Raw genomic sequence first — 12,588 nt, forward strand, 5'->3', positions numbered from 1 at the left:
ATTTGCACAGAGGTCGACAGATACAGTTGGTCATTGCTTAGTTTTTAGTGAATAAATAGGAATGCTTTATTCTCTTCTAGTCATTTAACAAACATTTATTGAGTATCTACTGTGAACAGAAAATATTTTACATACTGCAGATAAAACAGTGAACAAGATAGACAAGGACTCTGCTTTAACTGAGCTTATATTCCAAATGTGTGTGTTGAGGTAGGGAGAAGGTTGCCAAGAACTGTGAAGAGTCTGAGATTTTGCCACACTTGCAAGCTAATAAATAGGCCAGCTACAGTTTCATGACCTCTGGATTAGTGACAAAGTGTAGTTTATTATTCACAGCCATGCAGCAGCCAAGTAGCCATTATTTTCCTTGTGCTGGTTCCGTGAACCCCAATACTCACAGGGCAATGTGAAGAGGGCCAGTAAACACCTACACCTGCAGTGAGTTATGTTACAGGACTGTGATTTTAAGCTTAAGGAACCCTAATGTTTTATAATGGGCAGTAACTATGCATGTCCTTTCCTTTTAGGGAGACACGCTTTCTCTCTTCCTGTTTATAAGAAAATCTGACCTTTGCTCTGCAGGGGGACCCTGTTTCTAATTTCAAAATTTATTCACTACTTTTTTTTAATCTGCACGTCTGTTTTATTTCCATTAGAAAAATATTATCTATCTACAATTATCTATCCCCTTTCTTCTTGGCCTCTAACATTCTAACTTAAATACTTTAATTTTACTCAAATAAAAGCAGAATCGCATATCTGACATGAGAACAAAATGTTTCATATCATTAAATTAGTTTAAATTAGGTGTGCTCTTGATTATTTCTTAGAAACAATGGCTCATCTTTCCTACCTGTTATTTTCCTTTTATTTATTTGAGTCACTCTTGAGTAATAAGTATCTCTTTCCTACATTCAGTAATATGGGTGTAAATAATAATAATTTATTATATCAGTAACTGAATTAATCATCTAATCTTCAATTCATGCTTAACTCTCCATATTCTATGGTATTTCCATAATAACTTCAGCTATTTTAGTCAAACTCACATTTTCATCAGTTGTAAAAATTAAGATGTGAAAAATTTCAGACTAAATAACACTGGGCCACTTATAGTCATGCTGTTGTGAGAGGTCCTTCGACAGTTACTTCCTCAATTTCAACTCAGCCTCCTTTGAGCAAAGCAGCAACCAGGTAAACAGCACTTGCAGGAAAACTACTCTTGATTTCATGAACAGTAGGGAAGTCATTTATGTCAACCAACAAAACAGTTATTTTTACTGCATTAGTGAAGTCACAGCCTGCAGCTTTCAGAATTTTACTCACATTCTTGCTTAGCTTCTTTTGCTAAACAAGCTGTCCACTTGAAGGATCCATACCTACCTGTCCTGAAATGTAAGTCTGTCCTGACTAACACAGCTTTACTGTAGGGTCCAGTGGTCCCTAGGGCTTTCGTGGTGCTGATCGCCTTTCTGATTAAGGATGACCTGGCTAACCCTTCTCTCTTGTGGCCCGTCCAGGAGAACGCCCTGCACCATTCCTGCTTGCTTCTTGCCTGACTGACCTATTCACTGTTCTGAAAAATTGTAGTGGTTCTGCTTGCAAGATGTGCAGAAACATGAGAGACCCTCTGACAGTGGACAGAGAGGAGATGGTCATATTTATACTGAAATATTTATGTGAACCATGAAGTGTATTGAATTCAGGCAAATCTCAGTTTTGACTTGTGATTTACATCAGTGATGCTGGTTCCCAGTATCAGTGTCTGCAGTCTTGTGAAAGAGCATGAACTCCATGTTACCTGGTGGACCGACCCAGTGCCATGTGAGCAATGTGGATCATAACAATGTGGATCAGGATTCACTTTTCCACTCTGTATCTCACTGTCTGTGTCACTTGGACTGATTGCGTAGATTCTCTAAATCTGTTTCTTATAAACTGGGAATAATAAAACCTGCCTGATGGAGTTATTGGAAGATTAACATTTGTAAAATATTTAGCATAAAGTCTAGATAAAATAAGCATTCAATAAAGGGTAGATAGTTTTGTTTACTATCATAGGTGTCATAGACGCTGCTTTTAAATTTAATCCTTATAACAACACTGTTATATGATCTTCATTTTATAAATTAGGAAATGGAGACTCAGAGATTTGTCTGAAGTTACCAGCTAATAAGCAGTAGAGCCACAATTCTAACACAGTTCAGTCTGTGTCAAAGTTCACATCATGTACTACCCAGTAGACTTTAGGGGTGAAGTCTCTCTACTTCCCAGTCGAATTTCCTCATTCAGAATCCACCTTTGCAGGTGCGGTGGCTTCATGCTTGTAATCCCAGCACTCTGGGAAGCCAAGGAGGGCAGATTGCTTGAGCCCAGGAGTTTGAGACCAGCTTGGGCAACATGGAGTAACCCTGTCTCTACAAAAATTAGCCAGGCTTGGTGGTTTGCATCTGTAGTCCCATCTACTCGGGAGGCTGAACTGGGAGGATCTACTGAGCCCAGGGAGATGGAGGATGAAGTGAGCCAGTAGAGCCACTGCACTCCAGCCTGGGTGACAGAGTGAGACCCCATCCCAAAACAACAACAACAAGCAGACAAAACTCCCAAATCTGCCTTTGCCATTTATTATCTGTTTGATTTTGAATAAAATCCTTTATATAAAAAATGGGGATAATAACAGTACCTACTAGGTAAGGGTAGTTATCAGGATGAAATGAAATAATATCTGCATAATGCCCGACAAATAGTAATAAAAATCACATTTATTGATCTCATTATTAGTTTTTATTACTATTATTATGACAGTAACATGGAGGCAAGTGACATTACTTATTCCAGATGACCATTCGCCTTCACAGAAACTTGGGCCACAATGTTTAGCCTTCTGTGATGTAAATTTCCTATAAACTGTATATTAGAATAGTTTTGAGGATCAGTAAAGACGTTGATTATAAAGTATGGTGGATGCTTGGTACATAACCTTAGATTTGATTACAGGAAAGAGGAAAACATAATGTTCCATTAGTATAAAGATAATTTTGCTGTTCTATTTTCTTTTCCATTCCCCTAATAATTTTGGTACAAAATAAAGCAGTGCATATTGACCCAAAAAATGAATAAAACATCACTTAATTTACTTCAGCTTATACATCGATTGCATGGGTTAACTCACCTTACATATATTTTATACAGTACTTAACATTTATGTTATTTTATTTTATTTATTTATTTATTTAACATTTATGTTATTTTATTTTATTTTATCTATTTATTTATTTTTTTTTTTGAGATGGAGTCTTGCTCTGTCGCCCAGACTGGAGTGCAGTGGCGCAATCTGGGCTCACTGCAAGCTCCGCCTCCTGGGTTCACGCCATTCTCCTGCCTCAGCCTCCCGAGTAGCTGGGACTACAGGCGCCCGCCACTACACCCGGCTAATTTTTTTTGTATTTTTACTAGAGACGGGGTTTCACCATGTTAGCCAGGATGGTCTCGATCTCCTGATCTTGTGATCCGCCCACCTCGGCCTCCCAAAGTGCTGGGATTACAGGCTTGAGCCACCGTGCCCGGCCTTAACATTTATTTTAGAAGAAAAAGTTAGCAATATGACTTTTCATTAATGCTTAGTAAATATTTGCCAATGCACTAAACAATTTTAGTTTGGATAAAAATAGCATTGTGGACAAGTAAATGAGACCAAAAATACTGTCTTCATGATTCTTTAGCTTCTAAAGACAAATTGCTACATGTAAAGGTTATGCCAGATTTCAAAAACAACATAGGATAATGGGAAAGATCACAGATTCTAGAGCCAGCATTCCTCAGTTTGAATCCCAGCTTTGGTACTTTACTTGTGTGAATGTGGGCAAGCCCCTTAAGCTATTGGAGGCTCATCTCCTTATCCAGAAAATGGGGACAATGAAAGTATATACTTCATAGTGTTGTTGGCAGAGTTTGTGGGTGCATGAAGTAATATACATGAAATGCTTGAACAACCTCCTGGTACACAGTAATATCAGACAAGTGTTAACGATTGCTATTGCTATCCTCTTAGCCACTTCACATAGGAATAATCTCCTATACCATGATCCTCAGAGCATCAGGATATGCAGGGACTGGGGGCCAGTGCTCTGCATCATGGCTGCAGAAGACCCTAGAATACTGCCTTCAGTAGCAGGACTTACAAGAAATCACTACTCTGATGGGAATGTTTTGATTGGGCTTGTCAGAAGACCTGGTATTGTTGAATGCTTTTTGAAAATATGTTAACAAAATATCTTCGGATTATATTTTCCTTTTCCAATATTCTTTGTCAATATATGAGTATTTCTGACTTTCACAGCATTTATCAATTACCAGTTTCACTATTTATGTTGATCAGCTATATTGGTAAAACAAGAATTCATTTTTTTAAACAACTTACAGCATTATATTCAATGATGGTTATTTACCTTTTAATACACTTTCTGAATCTTAAAGCATACCCATTAAATTCGAAAGCCAAAGATATCTAAAGCCAAAGAAGCTTTTTCTGTCTTATACTGTAGTGTTGGTCTTACGTATTTACTTAATAATGAAAGCTGACCTCCTGGTTCTGGAACCTCTCCCATCTTTCCTAACACATCACCTCAGCCCACCCCTGGGGCTCGGTCCTTGCCAATTTCCTCTTCCCTATGCCATTTCCCATACTTTCAATATTTTCTTAAGCCTTCTTTAAAGAGGCTTAAGATTCACCCCCAATGTACCTTACCTGTTTCTGACCTTCTCTGTAGCTACTGGAATATTTCTATCTTGTCCTCTAAATTAACAATGGGAAAGCATAAATAATCCCATTTTTTAAAGTTATTTTTCTTGGAAGAGGAATAGATGATAGCACTTCTATAACACAGAAAGGACACTGTAGGGTGAAAAAAAGAAGAAGGCTGAAAACTTGTTGAAAACCACATTCTCCAGGAAATAATCATGGTAATAGTAACATGTCATAGGAACACTGATGAAGAAAAAAATTACGGCAAAAGGCAAAAGGTACTTTGTTTTTTTCAACCATTTTAATGATGAATGCTTAAGATAAGCTGATGTATTTCTAAGTGCTAATAGTTTAAAGCACTCCCTTCTTCCCCAAAACACATAGATCCTTTCTCTAGGGTACTCATGGCAAATGGAAATTTTGGTGGACAGAGTTTCTTTAATGTAACCCTCCTGAGAAAGGTATGCTAAAACATGAAGAAAAGCAACCTGATCATTCAGAAAAAAATAAAATAATAAAAAAAAAAACAAATGAAAGTGAAGTTCACATTGTATCTATAAGATACAAACTGATTTTTTTCCTCCCACAGCCAGCTACAGTGATTTAAATAATAATTTATATATTTACTAAATTCCCATAGAGATGTACCTGCTGTTTTGATCCTTTCTTTTTAATAGCAATACATCGTGATATATGGAAGCCCTTTGAAGAACCTCAGCCTGTGCTAAAAATCATGTGTTGGCCGACTGGATGCATTCGAGGAATTTATGGTCCAAATTAGCGTGAAATAATCAGCAAACACTGTGTCTCTTTACCAGATCCCCCAGTTCCCAGGTCAGCTAGAGCAATTATTAAAATACCCAATGGTCAGACACATTTCTGCCAGCAGATGATTTTAAAAGAATGCTAGAGAATCCGTTTGAAAAGGCCTGCAACCAAGCACCGTGTTCTCTAGCGAGTTTCCAGTACGGGGTAAAGTGCAGCATTGCCTCCCACTGCTTTCCATTGTACTAGCATATCAAAGGAACCTAAAAGGCACGAGGACCTGCTACTGGTGGGAAGAAGGCCTTAGAAGGTGAGAGAAGTGCTGAGTGGTGGCGTGCAGCGATCAGTGCGCCAGTCTGTCTTCCGGGAGCTCATTGCGGTGCAGTAACCGGAGATCCTCACCCGCCCGCCACGACAAACGCAAGCACATTCTAAAGCCAGGCCCCTGGGAAGAAAACATGTCAGAGCAGAGTGGTGTTATTTTTAATGGAGCATGTGTTTGTCTTGCAAGTGTGTCAGAAGGAGGGGAGCAGGTGTCGGGTTCCTGACCAGCGCTTCTGATGCAGGATAAGAGGCCGAGGTTGGATTTCCCATGGCCTCACAAGATCTTTGATTTTGCAAATGGGATGTAATCGTCCAAATGGAGTGTATAACGCTATCCCATCTCGGTGCGTTTGTACAGTTGTTTTCAAAGTAAACTGGCCTCAGGGTGCGGATTTCATGAGTAATCTTAGGGATGGAGCCAGGTCTTGTTAGGTAAAGATTAACAGCCCGATAAATAGAATCAGTGCACCACCATAAGATTAACACAAGGCAATGGCAGAGTTGATCTAAGATCTTTTTGGAAGGCAAACATGTGCACCCCCCATTTTTAATTTTTTTTGAAGAGTAAGAACATGAATTTGTCAATAATAAATTAATAACCCTCATGTAAGAGAGTTGTCAATATGAGAGACTCTATCTCCCATGTTCAGTAATAAAGCTACCTATTATTTTGGTAAGAAATGCCTAAATTGAAATTCCAAAGGGTATTATGAACTTGAATTAAAAAGGTAATGGATTTTTTAATAAGTTCTGGGTCAAGATGTATTATCAAACTATTTTCCATAGGGCATAGAATATACCGTCTATCCTTTTAATAATGCCAGATCTAGTCTTACATCCAGCGGCCAGCTGAGGCTGCTTGCCTATTATAGCTCTCCCACCATCCCTAACAATGAACAAATAACTAGATGGCCTATGAAACATTTAAAATACAACTGTCTCCTAGAGAAACTGTTACTAGCAGAGACAGGTTTGATCCAGACCAGGATAACCTGCTTTGGGAAAGAGCAGATCAATATTGTTTGGGAGTAAGTAGTGGAAGTAAATATTATGGTGAATTAAGTTAATCATAAAACAAATCATCTGTGCACTGACATGCAGCCTGATTCTCCTTAATTGTTCTGATGCAGTGCTATGCGAAGGATAATTCTGTGTGCTTTGAAATTCAAAGGGCTTTCAAAAAACTGTTTTAATTATACAAACCATTTGTTAGTCATGAAAGCACTAAGTCTGCAAATCCTTAAAGACTGGCAAAGAACTTGACCATGCATTTGAAAAGTGCTCTGCATATTCTAAGTTGTAGGAGAAGAGTTTTCTTCTTTCCTGATTTATGGCTTGGGTCCAAAGCCAAAGTTATGTCTTTAAGCCATTCTTTCCGTCATGCCTAACTGTCTGACTCTGCGATACTCTACAAACTTACCTCTTTTTGTGTGCTCTCCTAGAATATTTGCTTGCTGCATCCCTCATCCTTCCTTCCATCTTTGCTGGGTCTGGAGACAGGCAGTATTTCTGTATGCAGCCATGGTGAAAAGGGGGGGTAAACTTGTTGACTAAAAGGTAGCTGAACTCAACAGACTTAAGTGTACTCTAAATGAAAAAGTAAATTATTGAGTTATAAATGGATGGAAAAAACTGCTTCATTACATGTTTGGATAACTTCCGGTCAGGCATGAGTTAGTGTAGGACGTTGTCATAGCTATCTTCATAGTTGCATTAATTTTATATGGTTTTAGATTAATGCTGGAATTTACTTTACACTGTAGCTTAATATTGGAAGCATTAAATTCACTGTTACAAATTGTCTTCTGTTTTTAAATATCTTCTATAAAACAAAAATCTCCGTAAGATAAAAGAATGCCTGCCTCTCTCATCATGGACACATGTAGAGAGAGAGAGTGGATCTGGAAAACAAATTTATACTTTTTCTGGAAATGGGAACCATTCATAAACCATTTAATGAGTTCAAGGTCTCCTTGTTCTCATTCTGCTTCCTATTCATATAGACTGTTGGCAACCAGAGGTAGCTGGACTAGTGATGCATTATTGGATGAATCTGCTTCAAACTTGAAGATTTATGAAAACCCTGAATGACAGACAAAAATATACATTTTCCTTTTAAAAAGGGTGAGATTAATATTCAGCAGTCACAATATATAATTAAAGAGAAAAATGAAATGAACTGTTTATGCAGGCACAAAGAGTTGGTTTAATATTACAAGAGACCAGAAAGTCTGAGGCAAAATTTTTAAGTTTTGCTCGAGGGTTTAAAGCCCCTCGGAGGTGTTCTCACAGGTATAACCCCATTGCCATTTTTATGCATGTCGTGAACTTGTTTACCAGCTGCATTTATGTGAGATGCTCAGACGTCTCCTGATGCCGCCTGCCTCCCTGTGTGCATCTTTATGTACTATATGTCCTCATTAATTTCGGAAAGAGTTTTAAAGAGTGCTCAAATAACACTTCCAATTAGTAACCGGTATTTTTTTTCTTTAGGTGTTGGAGTGCAAAGCTCACTGAAGCAACTCCCATATGGTTGAATTGTATCCTAAACACAGTCCCAGATAAGAAAAAAGACTAACTGATGCCTAGAGGTCTCAATAAACCTTCTAACTCGTTTAAAATTTTGTTCCTGCTTCCTTCCAGCAGCTCTAGGTCCCAGTTTTAAGTTCTGTTCTTCATCTCCAAACTTTAGACATTGGGCAAACCGCTGGTTTCCTTTTTGTGAAAACTTCACCAACATATGTTTGGTTGTCACAGAGTAGTAGCTTGGCTAAATTTGTGTCCACAGTTTTTTCCCCCTAAAGGAAGTCTACGGTAATCTCGTAGGGTGGGGTTGGGGAGGCTCTGTATTGTTTGAATACTGTGTATAGGATAATGCTGAGAAAGGAGGATGTAAAAAAAGAATAGTCACTAATCATTTCTATATTCTCAGGAAGTTTCCTGGAATGGAGTAGAGAAATACAAAAACTGGGGTTTCCTGGTCCATGCTATGTGACGCAGGCCATCAGGAAGAGAGTTATTGAGGCATCTAGGGTATGCAAAGATGACTGAGAGTTAAGAAATGAATAGTTGAGAGTAGGGAGTGAATTAGAAGTTGTCTTGATTGCTGCTGTTTCTTGTTCTCTCCCATGAAGATGGGCATCTTTCTATTTCCAAGTCTTTCTACCACCAGGATGCTCTGACTTCTAGGTGTCTACCTTGGGATCTCTATTCCCCAACAGCCTACCGTCACTCCACTCACAGGTGGCTCAGCACATGACCCGGCAGAGTGAGACACAAGATTCTTCTTCCCATTTTGTTCCTTTCATTGCTTCTGTTCGCTGGACCCCAGGGCTGCTCATTGTGCCCTGCCTCTTCATTAACCACAACCCAAGAACCTCCCCTCCACTTCAATATTTATGGGGATGACACTTTTGCTTTCCTTTAAAAAAGGAAGTCTATCTCTTCATTTGCTACTTGAAAAAGTAATTCACATTATCAGGAAAATTGGGGGTAACTACAAAGGCCATTTTTTATTTCTGGTTAGGAATATTTAATAATTAATGGACACAAAATTGAACAACACAGATATTATACAGAGAGAAGTATTCCCTTTTTAAGTCTCTTCTACTCTTTATGGTTAAATCAAAGAGAAATTTTCAGTTTGGTGTTAATGACTTTAAGTCTTCCCTTACTCTTACTAATATACCTTTTTAATGCAAAAAGTAGACCTCAGGCTCAGAGCCCTGTTGTTGGTAGGACCTGTCCCACTCTGACCCAGCTCAAGACAAGACTCTAAATGATATGAACTTTAAGTCAGAAGTGAAAGGAGAAAAAAAAATCTCAAGCATCTTGGTGAGAAAGGATGTCACTCCTTTATGTTAGGCCCAGGCCCAGTTGGAAAGAAGACCCAGAAGGAAGTGGCTCTCTCATTCATTTGTGTCTATTATTTCATTGATTTCTGAGCAAATTAGAGGCTCTGTGGAAAAGGGCTGGCAAGGAAATATGGAACAGCGTGAATGTCGCATTCTACTTAACACAAGGAAATGTGTTATTAATATATTAAACACGGGCTTCTTCAGAGAAATTTTGAGTGTAGCTCTGTGCAAAGTTCTTTGTGTTGATTTGTAAGTTATTAAGGTAAAACCATTTTTTCCCTCCTGAAATTCTACAAAAATCAGTTGTTTAAAATACAGATCATGTTCTAGAAGGAAGTTTATAGGGATGTAAAATGCTGAGACAACCAGAAATCCCACATTTTAGATGTCAGGGCATTTGATTCATTCCTGTTAAGCCTTGGACATCAATAAATAAAATCCTGGCTGACTGAATGTGTAACCTTATAAATTTAAGTGCTCTTTACTCTGAAGACCTGAAGTTCTTCTTTTTCAAAATCTTTTAAAGAAACTGAGAATTCCCTGAGTTTCTTGACCCTCGATGAAGTCCACGGGGCAAGCCAGGTTCTAACTTTCACTCTATACATGTTAAATTTATACCAACTTTATGTTGTGGGTGAGCCTATGAATAATACAATTTGGGGATTCTGAATTTATGAATGAACAGGCAGCTTTGAACTCCTTCTGGGAGCAGGCACCATATACTATTCAAAGGTAATTTCCCTTAGATTTACATTTCATTTACTCATCTTGCACCCCTAATGCCAAGTGCTGTGTCAGGTCTTGAAAGGAAACGTAACAGTGAATAGTAGTCCAGAGAAAGAACGATAAAGTTGACAAGCGGTAGCCTCCTCCATAAATCAGAGATTCCATTGAGAGTAGTTGACAGTCGAGCCTATACATTAGAAAAAGAAATGTAGAAGGAGGAAAAGAAAACAATAGTATGAAACTCACTATGACTCAGTGAATGAGAAAAATGAATCACAAGGAAATCTGGCAGAATAAAAATTATCTGATTATTGTATGAAGCAAAATCTTTTAGAAATAAGTTTGTTAACCAGTTCTGAAGAAAAATGAAAATGAGAATTATTATATGTAATCATAAGAAAAGAGGTGAAAACCAATCTAAGTTTAAAAAATGTCAAGGTCAGACCTTTCTAAACAAGGTGGAATTGAATTAGAAGAATGAACACAGATGTGGCCAAGCAGGTAAGAGGTCAGAAGGTGACAGGTACAGGCACGTTCCAAAGCGGGATGGGTGACATTTACTTTTTTCAGTTTGTATTAGGAAAATTCCCACTTCAACCAGGTTTGTAGAGTTTTAAGATGACTAGATTTAGTAATTGTGGATAGACGGTTAAGCATGGAGCTTTAGAAGATGTCTGAAATTGAGGAGCCCTGTTACTTAAACTTTGTTAGCCTCACAGTAAATCTAACTCTGGTCTCCTTTGCAGAATCATGCCTTATGTGACGGAGAAGAGGTGGGCTTTGTGCTGCTGTGTTGGGCAAGAGGCTATGATTCATCTTCCTGCATGGATTGCCTTGAGTCATGCTGTCATCATCATTAGAATGGTAAGCTAGAGAGAGAGTTGCGATTAGGGAGTGGGTTTAAAATAAAAAGAAGTTATTTCTGGCTAAAGTAATGAAGACCGTATTGTTACTGTGTTTCAGAAGTGTATACGCCTCAGTGAAACCACTTTTGTCTCTTTTTGAATGGCAAGATATACCAGAGACTGTACTGGATGCTTGAGATATACAGATGAAGAATGAATGACGAATGAAACTTGGTTTCTGCTGTTAGAAAGCTTTTAAGTTGGAGATGGAAGGGTTGGAGGTAGGAGGACAGAGGCAGAAGGAACACAGAGTATCCATTTGGGATAGAACCTCACATTCATTCTTTTTTTTTTTTTTTTTTTTTCTTGGAGAAAGGGTCTTGCTTTGTTACCTAGGCTGAAGTGCTGTGGCATGATCTCAGCTCATTGCAACCTCCACCTCCTTGGGCTCAAGCGATCCTCCCACTTCAACATCCTGAGTAGCTGGGCCTATAGGTGTGTACCACCACGCCCTGCTGATTTTTGTCTTTTATGTAGAGACAGGATTTCGCCATGTTGGCCAGCCTGGTCTTGAACTCCTGAGCTCAATCAAGTGTTCTGCCCACTGCAGCCTCATAAAGTGCTGGGATTATGGGTGCAAGCCATTGCGCCCAGTGGCATTCATTCATTTAACAAATATTTGTTGAGTACTATATTATTTTAAGAGCTGTGGCAGCAAACAAAATAGCTCCAAATGCCAGTATACATGGCGCTTTTATTCCAGTGGTGAGAAACAGACAGTAGATAAACTATGAGTATAGATATAGATGTATATATACACATACACATACGGGCAGATGATGGTGAAAACTGTGGAGTAAAATAAAGCAGGTTACAGGAGATAGTCAGCTGTTTCTTTTCTTTCTCTGTATGTGTGTGTTCGTGTGTGTCTGTGTGTGTTCCCGTGCGCATGCGTACACGTGCAGGGAGCTATTGCTCTTTCATACAGAATGGACAAGAAGAAGCCAACAATAAGATGACATTTAAAAAGGGGCCTGAAAGAAATTAGAAAGATGCATGATGGGAAGAGCTCTCTGGGCAGAGAGAATAGCAAGTGAACGCATCTGGAGGCAGTGGTGTGAGAGGTGTGTCTGAGGAACAGCAAGGGAGGGCTGGTGAGGCTGGAGTGGAGTCAGCAATGGGTAGAGGGGAAGGTGATAAGGTCAGAGAGGTAGCAGGGGCCAGTGCAAGCGTCGTCTCAGGCCATGGTAAGGACTCTGGGCTTTAAGTGTGGTGGGCAGCCTCTGGGAGGAGCCGTGTGGGCAGAATCAGCTCTAGAAGGGCAAGC

The 12,588-nt window shown here is 39.0% G+C and overlaps 1 pseudogene; it reads right to left on the reverse strand.

Annotated features, from left to right (window-relative positions):
- Positions 1-1,116: 1,116 nt before the first annotated feature.
- On the reverse strand, positions 1,117-10,295 carry LOC112631917 (annotated as a pseudogene).
- Between the last annotated feature and the right edge of the window lie 2,293 nt (positions 10,296-12,588).

The sequence above is a fragment of the Theropithecus gelada genome, chromosome 1 (assembly GCF_003255815.1).
Source record: "Theropithecus gelada isolate Dixy chromosome 1, Tgel_1.0, whole genome shotgun sequence".
Classification (NCBI taxonomy): Eukaryota; Metazoa; Chordata; class Mammalia; order Primates; family Cercopithecidae; genus Theropithecus; species Theropithecus gelada.